Source organism: Rhipicephalus microplus, chromosome 4 (assembly GCF_043290135.1).
Source record: "Rhipicephalus microplus isolate Deutch F79 chromosome 4, USDA_Rmic, whole genome shotgun sequence".
NCBI classification, from domain to species: Eukaryota; Metazoa; Arthropoda; class Arachnida; order Ixodida; family Ixodidae; genus Rhipicephalus; species Rhipicephalus microplus.
The window spans coordinates 22,949,786-22,963,504 of NC_134703.1; positions in this window are offsets into that span (position 1 = coordinate 22,949,786).

Sequence of the window (13,719 nt, forward strand, 5' to 3'; positions counted from 1 at the left end):
ACATTTAAGATTACGCAAGAAATCAACACTCTGTATATTACAAACAGGAACTTACATATGTTCGAAGTGGTTAGTAGCGGCATCAATGAAAGATTTTAATGGCAGTGAGCGAATCCTCCCGGTAGGGAATTCTAGATCTCTATAGTACGCGAAAAAAAAAACTAAATTTGAATATGTTTGTACGAGCAAATAAAGGCTTTATGTTCAAGTTGTTGGAGCCTCGGGTGCAAGTTTCCTTCATAAATGCTATGTTGCTACCACCAGAAATGCCAGTAGAGGAGTTGGTAACCGTATATAACAGTTTGAAAGATTCAATATGGTAATGAGAATGCAATAATACAATCTTTAGTGATTGCAGGGCCTGTGATAGTGGTATCGACCACATTTTTTTCGGGGCGAAGCTCCTTATGGTGTGGGTTTGTTTTTCTTCCGTTGTCGTACGTAGCCACCGGTGGCATATACCCGCTCTAGAGCGGGTATGTGCCACAGAGGATGGGAGACAGCGGTACTTGGAGTGTTCACTAGATGGACGCGCGGACGGACGCATGTACGAACGTACAGACAGACTAGCAAACGGACAGACCAATGGACGAACGCGCGGAGGGGGTATGTGCCGCAGGGGATGCGAGATGGCGGTACATGGTGTTTTCACTAGATGGACGCACGGACAGACAGACTAGAAAACGGATAGACAGATCGACGGGCGCGCGGACATACGGACGGATGGACACACGAACGGACGGACAGACGGACTCATGGACGGACGCGTGGACAGACGGACAACGAATGGACGGAAGGAAGCACGGATGGGCTGACGGACGCTTCGCTCCACTTATCATCATTTACTCTGTGGATATGCTGTGATTTTTTTTATTTACTGAGTGTTTTTTTATTTCGTGCGATAGTGGTTACGGGCGGCGGACAACTACGGCACACGCGGCCGTGTTGCGACCTCATAAGAGCTTTCGCCGTAAAAGTACAAGTGTGCCTTCAATGTGCTGTGTGGTTCAGCGAGAGATGTGGAGGGAGTGGTATACTGGCACATGCACCGAAAGTGGCCGATCGTCCAGTCATCGCAGTGCGTTGGAAAGTACTTCTCTCGGCGAGGCATAACGAGGAGCCTTTAAATCGTCTTTAAATGCATTTCGCGATGCCTGTCAGCCTCATTACAGCGACCCCAGCTTGCTCATCACGGCATTCTCAAAAGAGCCACCAATCACAAACTAAGACTAATTCGAATTAGGGGCACCCGTTTCACCGTCTCTAGAAGTATGTTCATACTAGTTAGCATTCATTCGTGGCTTAGCGTACCAAACTACGGTATAAAAGAACAGGGTTTTGCACTTGTCTGGAATGACGGCTTGTCTTCTAAATTGCAAAGTCAACGCCCTCCCATGGTTCAAACACGCTCATTTGTAAAGACGCCACTTTCGTTCTTGCTAAGAGCTGTTCAAATCGAAGCCCACCGCGTGATCGAATTGCACGTCTGGTTAGGCACCGTTTGAGGCAAAAATGAAAACCAACGGCGCCACTGTTTCATATCGACTGTAAGCTCACTGGATCGACCGCGTCGCAACGGGCAGAGCAAAAAAAAAAAAAAAGCCGCTTCCACGTACCCTCCCGCACCAACGAAGCCCCCGTTCCGCTCAGTGATTTGTCGTGTGCAGAGCCCAGAGGTGAAGCCATGTAGGAAGAAAATGAACCTCAGGACAGAGTCAACGAGCTGCAGACCCGACTGGAGACCTGGAGTGCGTCCCAGCAGGCAGTTTTTTTTTTTCTGCACCGTCTTCCTCGAGACTCCCGTTGGTAAAGTTGACCCATTTGGTCAATGGTAGCTAGAATGGTTCTTCTCAAATCATCTCGCATTGCGAAGTGAAACGGTCGACGAAGCCCCACATGATTTCAGTGACCAAGAAAAGGTCAAAAGAATGTTACAGAAGCGAAGGGGAAGGAAAACTCTCAAACGTAGATAAGAACACTGGGGTGGGGGTGGGGGCTGGGGGGCAGATGAGTCAGACTTTTGCTTTGTGTGATAGCGAAGCTCTTCCTTAAAAAGCTGCACACTTGTTCTTCAACGGGAGAAAAGAGAGAGAGAAAATTTAATGCGGAAAGGCAGGGAGGTTAACCAGAAAACATATCCGGTTTGCTACCCTGCACTGGGGAAGGGGTAAAGGGGAAAGGGAGGAAGAGAAGCACAAACACACACACACACACTCGCACACAGTAGTGTCACAATCGTTCAACGAGGCGGGTCGCTCGCAGAAACTTCATCAGCGCCTTCGTTGCTTTCTGGCGTGAGGCTCGATCTTTCCGACATTCCAAGATTGACTGCTCAGAAAATGGCTGGTCGTCGAGGCGAGCAAACACTGCTGAGAGGGACTGTCGCTGAGAGCTGTACTGGGGGCACTGACATAAAATATGTTCAATTGTTTCGTCATTGTCGCAATGGTCGCATGTAGCGCTGTCTCTCATTCCGATGCGGCAGGCAAAAGCGTTCGTGAAAGACACCCCAAGCCACATACGGCAGAGAAGGGTCGTCTCGGATCGGGGTAGGCCAGATGGAATAGTAAGTCGTAGGCATGGGTCCAGGCGGTGAAGACGGGTGTGGAGAAAACCGGGCGTATTCCGCATAGACCTTGCGACATCCTGCGCAAGCGTATTAATCTTTGCTGCTGCGTCGCTTCTTGATAGTGGAATAGGTTCCATCACTCCATTTTCGTGAGCATTCTTAGCTGCATTGTCGGCATGTTCGTTACCGATGATGCCGCAATGGCCTGGTAACCACTGAAAAGATATGTCATGTCCTTCGTCTATTAGGTGATGGTACAGTTGTCGTATTTCGAGCGCCAATTGGTCTTGAGGTCCACGACGTAGAGCATTGTGTAGACATTGGAGAGCTGGTTTCGAATCAGTAAAAATGCTCCATTTTTGTGGTGTCTCTTGGTCAATCCTGCGGAGTGCGCTGCGGAGTGCCGCGAGCTCCACGGCTGTCGATGTCGTCTTGTGTGACGTTCTGAACTGGATGGTTTCGGCTCTTGCTGGGAAGATCACAGCTCCTGCAGATCCTCCAACAGTTGTCGAGCCATCCGTGTAAAGTTTGACATGATCTTTGTATTCTTCGTGTAGCATGAGTAGAATCATCTGCTTTAAAGCTGGCGCCGAGAGCTCCGCCTTCTTGCGAATCCCCGGCACTGTCAAGCGCAGTTTTGGTCGGTCCAAGCACCAAGGAGGTGTTAGTATCCGTTCCGGAGGCGTGTAGACTGTTGGAAGGCACTCACGGAAAGTCAATACTCTCTTACAGAAGGAGGCACTCGGTCGATCTTCTGGAAGCGAAGCTAGGTGGTGGGCAGGGGCGCGAGCAAGGTGTCTAATATGAGCTCTAAGCACCTCCAAAGTAATGTGCACTGTGGCCGGATGATCTTTGGCGATTGCGATGGTTTCCGCTGTTGATGTACAGCGTGGTAATCCAAGACAAACTCTGAGTGCCTGGCCCTGGGCGTTTTCTATTGTGCGTATACTGCTTTTGCAAGCGTTCGTCAGAACCGGCAAGCTATACCGCAGGTACCCCAGAAACAGCGTTTTGTACAAATGCAACATCGCGTGCACTGATGTGCCCCACGTTTTGCCTCCGAGGAACTTGAAAAGTTGTGCGATGGCCGTTAGGCGCTTCTTTAGAGTGGCCACATGGGGACTCCAGCAGAGATTTCGATCGATCGTGACCCCCAAAAACCTGTGGGTCCTGGCGTAGCAGACACTGTGTCCATCGATGGTGATGGGAAATGACGTCATTGCCTTCCGCGTGAACGCGACCAGCGCCGATTTCTCAGGAGAAATCTCGAGGCCTTGTTCTCTAAGGTACGCCGATATTGAATTCGCTGCTTTCTGGAGTCTCGCACGTACCTGAGGACGTGTTACACCTGATGTCCAGGCACAAATATCATCTGCATAGAGAGATATCTGCACGGAATCTGGTATGCGTTCAACGAGACCGATCAGAACCAGGTTGAAAAGTGTGGGGCTCAATACACCACCTTGAGGAACACCACGGTGTGTATAATGTTCAGAAGTCGGCCCATCATCAGTTTGCATAAACAATGATCTCATATGTAGGTAGCATTGGATCCAGCGGTACACTCGCCCACCCAAACCAACTGACTCGAGGGCGTCAAGTATGGCTTCATGAGAAACATTGTCATATGCTCCTTTGACATCTAAAAATAGTGCGACAGATAACCGTCTGCTCATTTTCTGGTGTTGTACGTAGGTCACCAGGTCAATGACATTGTCAATGGAGCTCCGAAGACGACGAAAACCGGCCATGGCGTCTGGATATATTCTATGGCGTTCTAGGAACCACTCGAGTCTGGCAAGGATCATTCGCTCCATCAGCTTCCCTACGCAACTAGCCAGCGCTATTGGGCGGTATGATGTCAGCTCTAGAGGCGATTTTCCAGGTTTGAGAAGTGCAACCAACCGGCTTGTTTTCCACTCTCTGGGGACCGTTCCATCTCTCCAAGACTCATTGAATACTTCCAGCAAAGCACTTCGTGCTCGATCACCGAGATTGCATAATAGGCGGTATGATATGCCATCCGGCCCAGGCGATGACGATCGATTGCATGAAGCAAGAGCCATATTCAGTTCTTCCATTGAAAAAGGCAGGTCCAGGTGCGGGTCCAGTGAATGTGGCGTGTAATCAGCAGTAAGGGCTTCTGTGCAATTTGGCGGGCCCGCAATCTTCCTACAAAAGTCTTCCGCTACCTCGATATCCCTTCTATTTTGGAAAAGGGCCAAGGCTTTAAACGGAAAACGTTGTTGAGGAAATATGCGTAGGCCTCGCACGGTTCGCCATATTTGAGAAAGCGGTTTGCGAGGGTCTAGACTCGCGCAAAATTTCGCCCACCGTTGAAACTCCAGTTTGTCTATACGACGCTGGATCTTCTTTTGCATGCGCCTGGCCATCCGTAGATCTTGAATGGATTTTGTGCGTCGATATCTACGCTCCGCACGCCGACGAATTGCACGGAGTCGCTCTAACTCCATGTCCGTTTCTGAGGGCCTTGAAGAATATGCCAGCGTGCGCATCGCACTCTGCGCTGCTTGTTTGATCGCTTGCTCAATGCCAGAGGTTAAGCCTTTTTCACAAGTGTGTTCAATGTTGGTTGTGAATGCTGAAAGATCGATCCTCCGTACGGTTTTCGGCGGGTGGTCGCTAGCAAAGCCTTCGATGGTGAGATAACTGGGGATGTGATCGCTACCATGTGTCTCGATGTCTAAAAACCACTTAACGCTTGTGGCGAAGCGACGTGACACGAACGTCAAGTCCAAACAGCTGCTGTACGTTAATCCTCGCAGAAATGTAGGGCTCCCATCATTAAGTAGAGACAGTTCATGAGTCGATACAAATGAAGCCAGCCTCCGGCCCGTGGTATTGACTTTTGAACTTCCCCAGATTGGGTGGTGGGCGTTGAAGTCTCCTATAATTATCCACGGATCCGGGACGCTCGAAAGAATGTCATCCAGTCTTTGGCAATCAAAACGGGCTGAGGGAGATAAGTAGACACCTATTAATGTGAAGGTGAGGGTTTTCTGCTTCACAGTCAGGCAAATATATTGGTTCTCATCATGAGGCGACACAGGTTGAATGATGTAGGTAAGCTCCCGACGAATATACACAATGACCTTGCTGCTTTCGTTTCGGGTTTTGGACGGGATTGATTCGTAGCCGGATAGCCTGATCGGGTTTGATAATTTCGGTTCACATATTACGATGATTGGGAAACGGTTAGAAAACACGTACTGACGAAAATCGGAAATCCGTGATCTAAGTCCTCTTGCGTTCCACTGGATGACTGATGCTTCTCTGACGTCTTTGCGGAACGATTGTTGATCTCCTGCCATGACTCTACGCGAGGGAGGCGAGGACTGGGCTCAGCGCGTCCAACACCTGTAACCCGCTTCGAGCGGTTGGAGTTCCCAGGCTTCTTAGTATGTCTGCCATGACAGCGACGAGGGATCGTAACATCGGGATGATCTGTCGATCGACCCTTGACACATCTTCAACGGAAGTAGACTCGGTGGAAGGTGTAGGGCGGCGAGGCCTCGCAGGAGGCTCCTTTGCCGGCTGCGTACGCGGAAGCGTAGGCCACTCATCCGCAGCTGTGAGCTTCTCCACTTCATTTCGCTTCGTGCTTACTACTTCTCTCGTGCTCGGAGGAAATGGGTTATGCGCAACACTCTGTCCTACACGCCTCCGTCGGCGACTACGTCGCCGCCGTACCCTTTCAGCAGCCTCTCTGTGGGTTGAATTGTCCCTAACCATTTGTTTGATAATGGCGATTTCCTTCTTAATCCGAGGGCATTCCTTGGATGCAGCATCATGCGGACCATCACAGTTTCTGCACTTCAGACTTGTTGCCCGACATGCGTCTGCAGTGTGCGGCTCAGCGCATCGGGGGCATACTGTGGTGTTTGTACATACACTCTTGATGTGACCAATTTTCATGCAGTTATGGCACTGGAGTGGTTTAGGGACAAATGGTCGAACAGGATGTCGGAAGTGTCCCACTTTGACATGCGACGGAATGGAATCTCCTTTGAACATTATCTTTACACATCGGGTGTTTCCGAGGCGAAGTACATTCGCGATGAGAACTCCTTCGTTCGCTGGTTTTATGAGAGTTGGGAGGTCCGAATTTGCTATGGCCAAATCAATGTCGTAGATTACTCCCGCCGTGCAGGCACCGTCCATTGGAATAACCGGTCGAACTTTGATGCCTCCCAAATCTGATACTCTGCGAAGCTTGTCTATGGCGCTGGCAGTCATTGTGTCCACAGCTAGAATATTCTTCCGCGTGTTCACCCGGATATCCTTAATGTCGTTTGGTGCTACCCCCTCAAAGTACATAGAGAGAGCTTGCCTGTTTACTGCTCGAAGGCTGATGGTGGGGTCCTCGGGCATGAAGAGGATGGTGTGCGGCCAGCATTCTCCTTTTGAATGAGACGTTAATGTCTCTGCTGGTGAAGACGACTTGATACTTCTTCTTTTGGCCTTCCTGCTTCTCACGGTCTCGAAGTCGTCATCCGACGAGTCGTCGCCAGTGGCCGAGTACAGTTCCGTGTCCTCGCTGGTGCTCGAACAGGTGCTTCGTTTCCGCGACGAGCTTGCCAAAGGTGGTCTATGGTCGGACAGAGCCGCAGAAGGCTCCACGTCCACAGCCATGATGCAGTGACTATCACCGTTGGCCTCACTGGTTCTGGGCCAGGCGCGCTGATTTACCGAGGAGCTCGCCATAGCAGACCTCTGGCTGGGCGGACCAGTGGATGACTCCGCGTCCGTCGCCTTGGGGCAGGGAGCAGCGTCTCCCTTAAAAAGCGAAAAACTTGATAACAATGCTCGGAGCCGAAAGCAGAAGCGTTCTATGAAGAGACACTTCGTCGCCGTCGGCCTCGGAAACACCCGATGTGTAAAGATAATGTTCAAAGGAGATTCCATTCCGTCGCATGTCAAAGTGGGACACTTCCGACATCCTGTTCGACCATTTGTCCCTAAACCACTCCAGTGCCATAACTGCATGAAAATTGGTCACATCAAGAGTGTATGTACAAACACCACAGTATGCCCCCGATGCGCTGAGCCGCACACTGCAGACGCATGTCGGGCAACAAGTCTGAAGTGCAGAAACTGTGATGGTCCGCATGATGCTGCATCCAAGGAATGCCCTCGGATTAAGAAGGAAATCGCCATTATCAAACAAATGGTTAGGGAGAAAAGAATTACTACAATAGGTAAGGATCGTTTGCTTCGTCGAGTATTGAAATGCTTAACTTTCATATTATAATTTATTACGTTCAGCTTATCATAATAGCCCAACAAAAATACATGAAATGCAAAAGACACGAACATTAGCGGGATAAAATAGGAGGCGATTCCAGTTCACCAACTAGGCCCAGCTCAATACACCTACGTCCTTGGAATTCCATGGTTAGTACAGATCTTATAACGAAAGCTAAGCGAGCAAGGTTTTAGTGTTGTCCGAATGATGTAAAGTGGTGTCAATGGTTAGCTGATTATTTACCCGCATGCGGTAGGGCTCTCTGTTCCATTTGCTTATTTCTCGACTTCTAGCATCACCAACGGCGGGGTATCAAAGTTCGTTTTATTTTTTTAATTACTTCACTACCAATTGTTTCACGTGTGCGTTGCGGAGGTGTAAAGGTTGCGGTGGTCGGCTGCTGATCCAAAGGTCACGTGTTCTAGCCTGGCCATGGTGGTCGGTCACATTTCGATGGAGGCGAAATTCTATTTCGTGTACTGTGCAATGTCAGAGCACGTTAAAGAACGCCAGATAGTTGATAACATACCGTAGGCAGGATCCTGCCCACGGTATGCTATCTTTTCGCCCACTTTTCTTTCTTTCTTCTAATTTACATTACAATTGGCCTAATAACTTCCCCTATACCTTCCTCGGCATTATTGTCCGTTAAATCTAAATCTTATATATATATATATATATATATATATATATATATATATATATATATATAAATAAATAATAGTAAATAGTATGAATAAAAAGAAGACACACGTCGAAAAACAGAAAAGTTTCTTTACGTTTCGGCGTGGGACCGGCCTTCGTCAGAATAACAGATGCAACAGTGGTACAACAGCATATAAGCGCATACGTTTCGCTTGCAATGATCCCGTGAGCGCAAACAACATAAAAGCAAGTGCAACAATCAGACATGATATCTATATAGGGGATATGGGGGCTCCCGTATCACATCCTACTTAAAAGCAATCAATTCACAAGTCACGACACGTGCAAGAGGATTACAGCTGGTACAAGCAATGACATCTACAGCGGTCAGTGATGCAAGAGGCTAAGTTTCCCCTTATTCTCATTTAAACCGCCTGCGATTGTATTGAACTTAAAGATGAAAAATGATTCGCGAACTTCCCTGTCATGATGGGTTCGGAAGCCAGACTCCAAAATCGTGATTCTAATGTTGTCAAATGAGTGGCCCATTACGTTAGCATGCTTTCACATTGGAAGGTGAGGAAGTGAAGAGATATGAGCCTTGTGATTATTTAACCGATACCGGAAGGGTGTTTCGGTTTCGCCTACGTACTGCATTCCACAGATCTAGCATTCCAGGAGGTAAACTACATTACGCGTGTCGCAGTTATAGCCACCGTTTATTTTCACGCTGAAGTTAGATGCGTTGCTGTTTGCGATAAGTGAAGTGGTCATATGGTGTCAGACTTTGCAACGAGTTTTATGGCAAGGACGGCAGCCAGTAGGTTCATTGAGTGTGCTTTTTGACGACGTGAGTAGGTCACGCAGATTTTGGGCTCTTCTGTACGTCACACGCGGTGGTTCTGGGAAAATTGATTTAAGTAGTTCACTTTGTAGAAATATGTTATGGTGCTTTCTTGAAATAGCATTTACGTGTTGCGCAGGCACGGAAAATGTTAGAACAAGGTTAGTGTAGGAGAAGACCGGCTATTTATTTTTGGTGCTTAAAAGCGCTTTGCGGTCTTGGTTACTTGCCCTTTTGATGACGTAATCTATAATCTTCGAAGGGTATTTCTGTTTTGATAAAGCACTCCGAAGCTGTGCACAATTGTAATTAAAATCAGTTTCTCGGGAGCATATTCTTTTAAAACGAAGGGCCTGGCTATAGGGTATGCTGGTTTTAGAGTGCTTGACATTATTGCTATTGAAATAAAGGTACTGTTGAGTATTAGTTGGCTTTCTGTAAAGTTTAGTGGCAAGCTGGCCGCCACACATTGTCACTGTTACGTCAAGAAAGTTGTTACCTTGTCCTGAGTAGGTATGAGAGAATCAAATGGACGGATGAGCGTTGTTGAAATCGTGAATGAACGATAAGAGATGAGGTTCACCGTGCTGCCAATTCATGAATATATCGTCAATGAACCTATTGTAGTACAATGGCTTAAGTGAACAACTTGCCAGAAATTGGTTTTCGAGTATGTCCATAAAAATATTGGCATAATTAGGGCCTATGGGTTTGCCCATCAAGGTGTCATTAACTTGAAGGTAATGAGTGCCGTCAAATTCAAAGTTGTTAGATTCCAAGACGAATTTTAAAAGGGTCATCATAGTCGAGCTGTCAATTATTTTGTCACAGACAGACTCGTATGAGTGAAGTAATGCTCGTATTCCATCTGCATGAGCAATGTTCGTATGTAGGGACGCTACGTCAAGGGTAACCAGGAGTGAATCAGGGGGGACAGAAAGGTCGACGATGTCGGACAAGAAGTGGTTAGTGTCTTTGATGTACGATGGAAAAGAAGACGGAATTCGGTTAGTTACTGTATCTACAAATTTGGAGATAAGTTCCGTAACTGTACCAATGCCCGAAACGATGGGTTGATTGATTGATTCATTGATTTGTGGGGTTTAAGGTCCCAAAACCACTATTTGATTATGAGAGGCGCCGTAGTGGAGGGCTCCGGAAATTTTGACCACCTGGGGTTCTTTAACGTGCACCCAAATCTGAGTACACGGGCCTACAACATTTCCGCCTCCATCGGAAATGCAGCCGCCACAGCCGGGATTTGATCCCACGACCTGCGGGTCAGCAGCCGAGTACCTTAGCCACTAGACCACCGTGGCGGGGCCCGAAACGATGGGTTGACAAGGGTTTTCTGACTTATGTATTTTTGGCAGGAGGTAAAAGCGACCCGCGACTGGACTTAGTGGAACGAGGGTATGCAGAGCCGAATCGGGAATTTTTTGCTTTTAAATGAGGCAAATTAGCGTGCGTATAAGGGCCGATTTGAGCTGCTCAGTGGGGTCTTCGTCTAGCCGCCTGTAAAAAGTGCTGTTGGAAAGCTGTCTGGAAGCTTCGCTGTCATTATCGTGTTTGTTTAGAAGTACCATAGCTTTTTTCGCGAAGAACCACCTTTGTCAGCTGGTTTAATTATGATGTCACCACGACCTTGCAGTTGCTGCATTGCTGCGATTTCGTTGATCGAAAGGTTTCTTTTAAACGGGACTTGTTTGCGGTAAATATCTAGCACATCGCGTTGAACAGCAGTGAAATAGAGGTCCAGGCACTTATCTTGTTGGGTAGATGGGGTCTAATGTTTGTAAGATGGCAAAATAGAGGTAGGGGCATTGGCAGGGCTTTTGTCCAGGAAGTATTCTCTCAGTCTTAAGTTTCTGGCAAACGTGTCAAAATCCTCCATCAGCTTGAATTCACTAAAACCTCCTGTCACTGGGCAAAAATTGAGTCCTCGTGATAATAGCTGAGGTTTTGCGAAGCAGATGACTTCATTTTGCGAAGCAGATGACTTCATAGGCGCTGCGTCGACAGACAAAGGAATTACAAATGAGTTCATTAAACTAACACATAAGCTACTCTCTTTTTTTAAGCTTGCGAGGTCTTTTCACAAGGAAGCATGTACTTATTTTACTGCCATTTAAACTTAACCCGTCAGTTGTAAAGTAGCGTTATGACGCTATGACAACGTGATGTGCTAGAATACGAACTGTCGCATGCGAGCACACCATGTCGATGTCGTACTTATATTGATTCACCATATTTAAGATTAACGCTATTTGTTCACTGTAGGGAAGAAAAAGTAAGAGAAGAGAGCACAAATACAAGTATGTGTTTACAAGTTACGTAGTTGGCAAAAGTCGAACTTGAAAGCGAAAAAAAATGTTTCTATAGCATTCACATCCTTTCATACGTGACTTCTTGTGTTGAGAAGTAATTTGAGAGCGTAGATGGCTGTTCGTTTTGTCTGCAGCCCCAAGTGAGATAACGTTTAACGGTATCACTATATCTCCCTGGTTCTTACTCCGATTTAAGCGGTGAGCCAGGATCGTTTGTATGTACAATATTCTGGTGCACTACAATACACGAAACACTCAGCGGACAGAACACAAACCACGACGCGTTGAAACTTCAGCGCTCGTCGTCATCGTTTGTGTTTCGTCCATTGAGTGTGTGTGTGTGTTTTTTTGTTTTTTTTTTGCGCTGAAGTTCACTACAATTGCCACCCCGAAATCCGCCATGAAGAGCACTTTCGTGCCACTTGGCCTATGATGCATAGTGCTCCAAATTCGATCGCGCCACTTGGACTGCTGCGACCTGTCTTTCATAATAATATCTAAATTTTCACTTTCAAAACTCAAGATGTGATTGTGAAGCACGCTGTAGGGAAGGGCTCCCGCAATTGCTACCAGTTCGTGTTAATTAACGTGCGTTTGCATCGCTTGGCACACATGGCCCTCTAGAATTTCATCCCCCATCAAATTGCGACATCCACGACCGGGATCAAAACCATGACGTTCGAGTCAGTAGCCACTGTACCACTGTAGTGGACGAGACCAGTTTCTTGTTGCTCTATTAAGCAGCCTGAGTATGCAAATGTTTGCGCCGATGTTAGTGGTGCAATAGCCGTCATTTACCAAAATGAGATGGCACCACTACCTCACTGAAAGCTCAAATTCGTCTTGAAGACAGATATACTATGCGCTCAGCTCAAATTATTTCATTACGGTGAACCTTAAGCGTCAATAGCCGGCGGAAGCACATAGTGATTTTAACTTGATATCGTAGATCCCTTCAGTCGCAGTTTCATAAGCAAACGTCCGAGTTTTCTCTCTAATCTGTTTTTCCTCGTTTCGTATTCTGGTTTTGCTGCAGCTGCCCGAAAGGCATGAATAAGTAATCACGAGTCACCTTCACAGGCGTCACTAGAAACCGGGTCACGAAGCTCACGGAAGGAAAACCGCGTAGTCCATCACGATACCCCCCCCCCCCCCCCCCATATCTAGACTCCATCAGAGATACATTCGACGCATTCTCTTTCACTCTAGTAACAATACGTTGATTGTTTTTTTCTCGTCGAAGCACGATCCGCCTGCTCGAATTCGATGCGTGCCTACGCCGCTAATTTTTCTTCGCGAAAATGACCCTCGCGGAGGTGTAGGTTGGAGGAGATGTACTAAAGGAGCAAGGACACGTTCCCTATAGCACCCGGAAGACAAAGAAAGAGACGCTAAGGCCTTTCCTCGTTATTCAGATCACGTTCTCGGGATCGACAGCTCTTGCTCGTTTCTTCCCCGCCCTCGTCAGCCATCTATCCGATCGCACGTCGTCTCGTCCCTGCGGCTCGTATACCCGGAGGGGAGGGGGGGGGGGTAAGTACGATCTGTCGGCGACGACTATTCGTCACCGAGCCGAGCCTGTCAGGATTCTCGAGCATTCGCGGCACGTTCGGGACGTCCTCCCGCCACTCCACGTGCATCTTTCGTTCAGATCTTTCGCTCAGGAAGCCGGTCCAATCGCGACCAAGTTCTGTACAAAGAATTGTACTGCACGGCACTGAAGACAGGCCCCGGTACATACTGACCCCTCGTCACGCGTCGCAATTCTCACCGACAACGCGGTGTTCGGCGCCTCTCTAGGTATAACTTGCAAGCCTGGGTGATCGCAAGTTGTGGAATATCGTACTCTGAGCCCGGCGTGAGTTGCAACATCCATTGCCCAGGGAGGGCGCCAGATAATGTCTGGCTCGCTGGAACGTCGGGCACGTAAGACTGCTACACTCTGAATGTGGTAACCGATAAATGAGATTTTGTGCACCTGTATAGTGGTAGCCCCGAATAAGACAAGTCTACTTGTCGAAAACTCGGCTACAGCACCCAGATTCGGGTTTACGAATTTATCGTGTAT